The sequence below is a fragment of the Myxocyprinus asiaticus genome, chromosome 46 (genome assembly GCF_019703515.2).
Source record: "Myxocyprinus asiaticus isolate MX2 ecotype Aquarium Trade chromosome 46, UBuf_Myxa_2, whole genome shotgun sequence".
In the NCBI taxonomy this organism is placed as follows: domain Eukaryota; kingdom Metazoa; phylum Chordata; class Actinopteri; order Cypriniformes; family Catostomidae; genus Myxocyprinus; species Myxocyprinus asiaticus.
Genome location: NC_059389.1, coordinates 32,195,447 through 32,204,246, shown reverse-complemented (window position 1 = coordinate 32,204,246; position 8,800 = coordinate 32,195,447). Strand labels below are relative to the sequence as shown.

Sequence of the window (8,800 nt, the reverse complement as noted above, 5' to 3'; positions counted from 1 at the left end):
GAATAATTTTGATTGCAACTGTACTTGTTTCTTTAGCGTTCATCCCAGTATCTTACTGTCTGTTTTGTTTGTCTATTTATTTTGGCTGCAAGTGCCATGTCCTGTTTTCTGTGTAAACCTTTTTGTTTTATAATAAACTTAATGAGCACGACCATTGCATTTCAGGTTTCATCCGCACTGCCTGCCTGCATGATCTTTCTGGTCTGAAGCCAGCCACTAGAGCTAGCCTGTGACACTCCCTCCCTCCCACACACACACACACACACACACACACACACACACACACACACACACACACACACACACAGAGAGTTTACAATTACATTTCAAGGTCCGAAAGATAAGCTTGTATTATAATTATGTGTTATTTTACAGAGCAGCTGTTTAATATTTGCCAAGCAAGAGCCAGTACCTCATCCAAAACGTTAAACTTTAAACAACTGAACTGAGCACCCCACCCCTCAGCATTTCAGGGTTAAATACTGCAGAGACCCCACGGAGCTGGAGCAGACTGCAGGACCAGCTGAAGTTTCATTACTGTTTGCTTGTGTGATTGGATACTGGTAAATAATTGCTATTTTTTTATTATTATTATTAATAATTATTTATTTTGTTTAGTTATTAGATAAACAAAATGAATTGATTTAAAACAAAAAAAAATGTGTACAGACTGTGTTCTGGCATATGCGCAGTGAAGTGACTAATTTGCTTTGAAAGTGCCATATGTAAACATTCCTCTTTGTAAGTGGTAGAGGGGGGAAAGAAAATTGGGGAGGGAGGGTTAGGTCAGCCAGGGTGTCCTCGGTTCACTGCGCACCAGCAACCCCTGTAGTCTGTCCGGGCACCTGTAGGTTTGCCTCTAAGCTGCCCAGAGCTGTGTTGTCCTCCGATGTTTTAGCTCTGAGGTGGCTGCACGGTGAGTCTGCAGAGTGTAAAGAAGCGGGCGGCTGACGGCACATGCTTTGGAGGACAATCTAAAGCTGAGCCTAAAAAATAACTGGCCATTTCAAATTGGGGAGAAAATAATAAAAACAAATTGGCAATGACTAAATTATATTTTAAAAAAATACGTTTGTGTGCCTGCAAATAAATAATGTGCCTCCAAGTTAAGATGTGTCTGCAAGTTAAAAAAAAAATGCCTTTAGTTAAAATGTGCCTGCAAATAAAAAATAAATAAATCATTAAAAAAATGCATGCAAACAAATCCCATAATGGAAATTACATAGTTAATTAGGCAGGTATTAGCAGTCGTGGAAAGTAACAGATAAGAGCTCTGATTGGATTAACATTTCTTTACAGTAATTGCTGTTATCCTAGACTGTGGAAGCTATATAACCTTTGTATTTTATATAAAAATAATATAAAGTTTGGCACACAAGCTGGTCTGAAGTACAGCGTTGTATTCATGATTGTATTACCATAGTAAAGGTGTGGCTAAAGAAAGGAGCATGCAAAATATTATTGCATTATAAAGCTGTAAAATTGAGCTCTGAGCTTCTACACTGTTATTTATGATGTGAGGTTTTACATGATGGTGTAACTTTATGTGAATCCTGCCTGAAATCTCCTAAAACCCAAGTAGAACTGTTCTGATTTACAAGGCATTTGTCAGCTGTTTTAAACAAGAGAAAGCAACTGACCTTGCCTTTAAAGGCACACTGCCTGAGGGACATGTTTTTTGCTCATGACAAATACAGGTGCATCTCAATAAATTAGAATGTCGTGGAAAAGTTCATTTATTTCAGTAATTCAACTCAAATTCTGGAACTCGTGTATTAAATAAATTCAGTGCACACAGACTGAAGTAGTTCAAGTCTTTGGTTCTTTTAATTGTGATGATTTTGGCTCACATTTAACAAAAACCCACCAATTCACTATCTCAACTAATTAGAATACATCATAAGACCAATAAAAAAACATTTTTAGTGAATTGTTGGCCTTCTGGAAAGTATGTTCATTTACTGTATATGTACTCAATACTTGGTAGGAGCTCCTTTTGCTTTAATTACTGCCTCAATTCGGCGTGGCATGGAGGTGATCAGTTTGTGGCACTGCTGAGGTGGTATGGAAGCCCAGGTTTCTTTGACAGTGGCCTTCAGCTCATCTGCATTTTTTGGTCTCTTGTTTCTCATTTTCCTCTTGACAATACCAGGTCTGGTGAGTTTGCTGGCCAGTCAAGCACACCAACACCATGGTCATTTAACCAACTTTTGGTGCTTTTGGCAGTGTGGGCAGGTGCCAAATCCTGCTGGAAAATGAAATCAGCATCTTTAAAAAGCTGGTCAGCAGAAGGAAGCATGAAGTGCTCCAAAATTTCTTGGTAAACGGGTGCAGTGACTTTGGTTTTCAAAAAACACAATGGACCAACACCAGCAGATGACATTGCACCCCAAATCATCACAGACTGTGGAAACTTAACACTGGACTTCAAGCAACTAGGGCTATGAGCTTCTCCACCCTTCCTCCAGACTCTAGGACCTTGGTTTCCAAATGAAATACAAAACTTGCTCTCATCTGAAAAGAGGACTTTGGACCACTGGGCAACAGTCCAGTTCTTCTTCTCCTTAGCCCAGGTAAGACGCCTCTGACATTGTCTGTGGTTCAGGAGTGGCTTAACAAGAGGAATATGACAACTGTAGCCAAATTCCTTGACATGTGTGTGGTGGCTCTTGATACCTTGACCCCAGCCTCAGTCCATTCCTTGTGAAGTTCACCCAAATTCTTGAATCAATTTTGCTTGACAATCCTCATAAGGCTGCAGTTCTCTCGGTTGGTTGTGCATCTTTTTCTTCCACACGTTTTCCTTCCACTCAACTTTGTTAAGATGCTTGGATACAGCACTCTGTGAACAGCCAGCTTCTTTGGCAATGAATGTTTGTGGCTTACCCTCCTTGTGAAGGGTGTCAATGATTGTCTTCTGGACAACTGTCAGATCAGCAGTCTTCCCCATGATTGTGTAGCCTAGTGAACCAAACTGAGAGACCATTTTGAAGGCTCAGGAAACCTTTGCAGGTGTTTTGAGTTGATTAGCTGATTGGCATGTCACCATATTCTAATTTGTTGAGATAGTGAATTGGTGGGTTTTTGTTAAATGTGAGCCAAAATCATCACAATTAAAAGAACCAAAGACTTGAACTACTTCAGTCTGTGTGCACTGAATTTATTTAATACATGAGTTTCACAATTTGAGTTGAATTACTGAAATAAATGAACTTTTCCATGACATTCTAATTTATTGAGATGCACCTGTATGCGTGTTTCACATCACCAAGTCATGACAGTGGACGCAATTTTCAAGTGCATGTAACCCATCCAATGAAATCTTTTCAAAGTTTATTGAACACTGGTTCAGCCTAGAAGGAAATGTTACAGTTGATTGAGCTAAGTTAACTAAGATGGGGGTGCCAATACTCATGTCAGCCGCTGCATAGATAGACTGGCTAGCTATAAGTGTTCGGTCTGAACTCAAATAGTTTTCCTGCAGCTAATACTCATTAAGATGAATGAGTGTTCAGTAAACTTCAAAAACATAATTTAAAAAAAAACTAGTTAAATACAAAATATATTTACACTGTCAGCAGGTAAAGTTGATCAAATGAAGCAGCAAATAACCTATCACTGATCATATCAGCGCCAAGTGCGGTGAGAGGCAATGTTTCCTGTACTTATGCTTTTGCTAACTGATGTCGGATGGCAAACCATAAAATGTAATCTGTGATTTATAGAACACCACATTCAAAACAACTGAGAATAAGAATATTTTTTTGTTATTAACATTTTTTATTGATTCATAAATTAACACAAGAAATACAACAACATCTATATAATGAATCAAAAACTTTTAACATTAAACCCCCACTATATCCCCTCCCCCTACCAAACTCTCAACCCACCCTGACCCCCCCACGAACACCCCTGTGGTCAATAAAATATAGACACACACACACAGAAAACTAAAACAACAACATAAAATAACATACAATAAACAAGTATAATAATAATTAAAAAAAAAAAAAAAAAAAAAAAAAACTCTAAATTAGAAAGGGGACTTATTAATACATAGTTTAGGGTTTAGCCATATGCTCGAGGCTACGTTTAAATAAATATCAGAATTAAACACTCTGGACACTTTTGTCCAAGTCGAGTGCAAATGCAAAATAACGGGGTGCAACTTAACCTTTCCAGCTAGTTTAATCGAAAGGCTTTGCAGTGGCGAGACAGGGGCAAGAACTTCCTTTTCAATACAAAGCCAGGGAGGAGCTCTCTCAGGTGGAAGCGACCAATGAACCAAATGTCTAAGACTGAATGCATAATAATAAAATAAAATCTTGGGTAGGCCTAACCCACCTTTGTCAATCGGCCTATGTAATTTAATGAAATATAACCTGGGACGTTTACCATTCCAAATGAAGGACTTCACTATGCTATCAAATTGCTTAAAATAAGAGAGAGGGACATCTACAGGGAGAGATTGTAGCAGATAGTTAAATTTTGGAATGCAATTCCTTTTAATAACATTAACCTTCCCAATCATCGATAAGTGTAATGAAGCCCACCTGTCCACATCATTCGAAAACTTTTTTATTAAGGGATCAAAATTAACTCTAACTAAATCAGACAAATTTGCTGGGAATAAAATTCCCAAATACTTAATTCCCTGTTTGGGCCACATGAAGGCGCCCGGCTGGAAAGCCGTTACTGGACAGTACGCTGTCAAAGCCAAAGCTTCGGATTTAGACCAAGTGACTCTGTATCCTGAGAATTTGGAAAAGGAGTTAATAATTCTCTGGAGGCAAGGCATGGATCTAGTGGGGTTGGAGATGAATAATAAAATATAATCTGCATAAAGCAGAAGCTTATGCGCTACACCTCCCGCCGTCACCCCTGGAAAATCATCCTCCTTTCTTTTGCGGCTGCTAATGGTTCCAGGGCAAGACAGAACAATAATGGGGAAAGAGGGCAACCCTGCCAGGTGCCCCTATCCAGAGCAAAATAATCTGAAATTAACCCATTTGTTTGTACCGCTGCTACATGGTGTTTATAAAGTAACTTAATCCAACCAATAAATGTATTCCCGAACCCATACCTTACAAAATCTTAAAAAGATAATCCCATTCTACCATATCAAACGCCTTTTCGGCATCAAGAGAGATGGCAGCAACCGGAGATTGTTCATTTGCTACTGACCACATGATATTGATGAAACGCCTAATTTTATCAGAAGAACTACGGCCTCGAATAAACCCACCTGATCTATATGTATAAGAGATATCATAACTTTACTTAATCGATTAGCCAGAATTTTGGACAAAATTTTTACATCTAACTGGATCAGGGAAATTGGGTGGTAACTTTTACACTCGCTTGGATCTTTATCCTTTTTTAGAATCAGACTGATCCGGGCTTGTGTCATGGTTGGCGGAAGCTTTCCATTCTTTAATGAATCAGTATAAAATTCTAACAAAAGTGGAGCCAGTTCTGTAGCATAAGATTTGAAAAACTCAGTGGCAAAGCCGTCAGGCCGCGGAGCCTTGCCTGTAGGCAGGGACTTAATTACCTCAACAAGCTCCTCCAAGGTTATCTCAGAATCAAGATAATTTTTTTGCTCAGTCGTCAGTTTAGGAAGATCTAATGGTTCCACAAAGTTCCTAATATCTTCATCAGTAGACGAAGACGTGGACCTATAGAGATCAATATAGAACTCTTTAAAAGCATTATTAATATCAATAGCCGAGGTAAATATTTCACCACAAGCAGATTTCACTGAGGGAATGATAGAAAAAGACTCTCTCTGCTTTATATATCTAGCCAAAAGTTTTCCTGCTTTATCACCTGACTCAAAGTATGACTGTCTTGCCCTGAATAACCAAAACTCCACTTTCTGCGACAGAATAGTATTATACCTGTATTTCAGTTAGGTCAATTCTCTGAGGCCGTCAGCTGACATATAGCGCTTCAGCTCTGCCTCTGCACTTTTAATATTTCCTTCCAACTCCACAAGTTCTTGTGCTTTGGATTTTTTGATGAATGAGGCATACTGTATGATCCGACCCCTAAGAACAGCCTTAAGTGCCTCCCAAGCCACGCCCACAGAGGATACTGAGGACCAGTTGGTCTCCATATAAACACTGATTTCAGTCTTTAACATTTGTTGGAAATCAGGATTTTGCAAAAGGGACATATTAAGGCGCCAACTATAAGATTTATTTTTCTCTATATGTGGCAACACCTCTATACTCACCAGGGCGTGATCTGAGACTAAGAAATTTCCAATTGAGCAATCAACAACAGATGAAATGAGGGATTAGGATATTAAAAAAAAATCTATTCTAGAATAAATCTTATGGACTGATGAAAAAAATGTATAGTCCCTACCAGATGGGTTCAAAAGTCTCCAAATGTCTGTAAGACCAAGATTTTTACACATCCTGTGAACCATCAGTGTTGCTCTAGGGGGCTTACACACTTTTTCTTCACTGTGATCAAGGACTGAATCCATCAAAATATTAAAGTCTCCTCCCAATATTATATCATGAGGGGTGCCAGCGGTTTGCAACATCCCTTCAAGATCTATAAAAAAGCCCTGATCATCAGCATTAGGTGCATAAATATTAGCCAAAATCAACCTTTGCCCCTGAATTTCAACTAACACAATAATTACTCTTCCTAATTTATCTTTAATCTATTTGAGACATTTGAATTGTAGATGTTTATTTACCAATATAATGACTCCCTTGCTCTTACTTTAGCCAGTACTAAAAAAAACATGTCCACCCCATATCTTCCCAAATTTTTCAGCTTCCTGCGGGGAGAGTTGTGTTTCTTGAAGAAACACTATATCATATTTCTTACGCTTAAGAAAAGTAATAACTTTTCTTCTTTTTATGGGGTGCCCCAACCCATTCACATTCCATGTGGAGAGAGATAGTACACTCATATTAACATTTGACATTTTGATAGAGTAAAAAAAATAAATTGTGTCAAAAACAAAATTATATAGACCACATTCCCCATTAGTGAAACAATCAACCCCCGAACATCCCCCCGAACAAAACAAACAGAAAAATGAAAAACGTGTACATTAACCCCGTGCACGACAGCGCCAACCGGCGTCAATCCCTCTAAACTCAAAAGGTCCATGAACGCCCACGAGTCCCCACGACAACTTTGCCATCAGATCGCTCAATTTTGCCTCACAAATTTGTGAGGCAAAATTACATAACAGAAAATACTGTGTAAAATAAACCCAGTCAATAGCAAGAATGAACACTAAGAACGTGTAGATTCATTCACAGAACTATCTCAAAGGTGTGATCTTACACAAAACAAATTCCAGCTGATATAAAACCATTCAGATTCCTCGGACAGACAAACAAATGTTTAGTTAGCCGGCTGTTATGAGTTCAGCAGATGACGTAATCCTTCCAATGTCCCGTAAAAAAAAAAAACTCAAAACAAAATACAGCCAGCAGGAGGAATAAGCATGAAGAACAAACAGATTAATCTACAGCTGTTCCAAAGGAATGTTATTCAACAGAACAAGCTCCAGCCGCTAGGTGGAACCAATACAAAAAGAAACAAAAGTGGCATCCCGGTTCCCCGGATGATCGAGTCAATTCACTCGGAGGCTGCATAAAAGTATATACCATGATTTACATAATCCGTCAACTTTATAAAAGACATCCTTTGTGTGAGCAGCATGTAGATATTTTGCGGTCATCCATAGTGTCCACTCTCAATCTGTCTGGGAACTTCAATGCAAAAGTAATCTTTTATCAATGCAAAAGTTTATTTAAAGAAAAGTGTTATTCACAAAACAAGCTCCAGCCGCACGGGGGAGCCAACACAAAAAATCCAAAATGTCGCCCAGCATCCACAAGAGTTAGTACAGCGAGTCAGGCCCACTCACATGAGAAACATCCAGTGGTTTACTCAGTCATTGATTCTATAAAAGACATTGCCAGATTTGGACATGTGAATACTTTGCGACCGACCTTCGTTTCTATTCTCAGTTTGGCAGGAAATATCAGAGCAAACAATATCTTTTTCTGATGTAAGAGTTTCTTACATTCCTTGAACCAATCACGTTTCTCTCTTGTCGAACTCGCAAAGTCCAGGAACAAGAAAATATTATGGTTCTTCCAAGAAAGCTTCCCTTTGCTCCTCGCCTGGCGCAACACAAGATCTTTATCGGATGATCTCAGAAATCTGGCCAGAATCGATCGGGGCCTATCTCCCTCAGCAAATCTGTGAGCTGGCACTCTGTGAGCTCGCTCGATTTCCAGCTTGTGGTCTGTTATGTCGAGCAGACTCGGGAAAAACCCGTCTAGGAATTTCACCATATCTCTGCCCTCCTCATGCTCAGGAATTCCAACAATTCGAACGTTATTCCTGCGGCTTCTATTTTTAAGATCTTCAAGCTTTTCAAGGAGACGTTCCAGATCAACTTTGGTCGCGGGTGGATTAGCGGTTAATTCCCTCTCCGAAGATTTCAGAAAATCGATCCGTTTTTCAACATCAGTCATTCTTGTACCTAACTCGGAGAATTTTATTTCCATCGCCGTGATCGATTGACATATTACAGCGAGATCCTCCAAGTCAGCAAGAATCTTCGTCAACATCACCGACATGTTGGACAACAGACGCTAGATTCCTTCTTCCGCCGCACCATCCAAATCGAGTCCCTGGTCTGTAGGCCTGTCGGGGCTTTCATCCTGAACACGTAAGTGTCTTTTAATGTCTCCCGAGCCCGAGGATTTTGACTTCTTTGCCATGTTTTGCAACAAAGGGCAAATGTGTA

General features: G+C 39.3%; 1 protein-coding gene across 2 annotated transcripts in view; it reads left to right on the top strand.

Moving 5' to 3' along the window:
- The first annotated feature begins 480 nt into the window (after positions 1-480).
- Positions 481-8,800, top strand: part of LOC127435880 (uncharacterized) — a 46,422-nt gene continuing 38,102 nt past the window's right edge. The window contains exon 1 of one of the 2 annotated variants that reach the window (XM_051689628.1): positions 481-563. The gene's annotated coding sequence lies outside the window, so the exon portion shown is untranslated. The remainder of the gene's footprint in view (positions 564-8,800) is intronic. The other variant, XM_051689627.1, reaches the window with a different exon arrangement.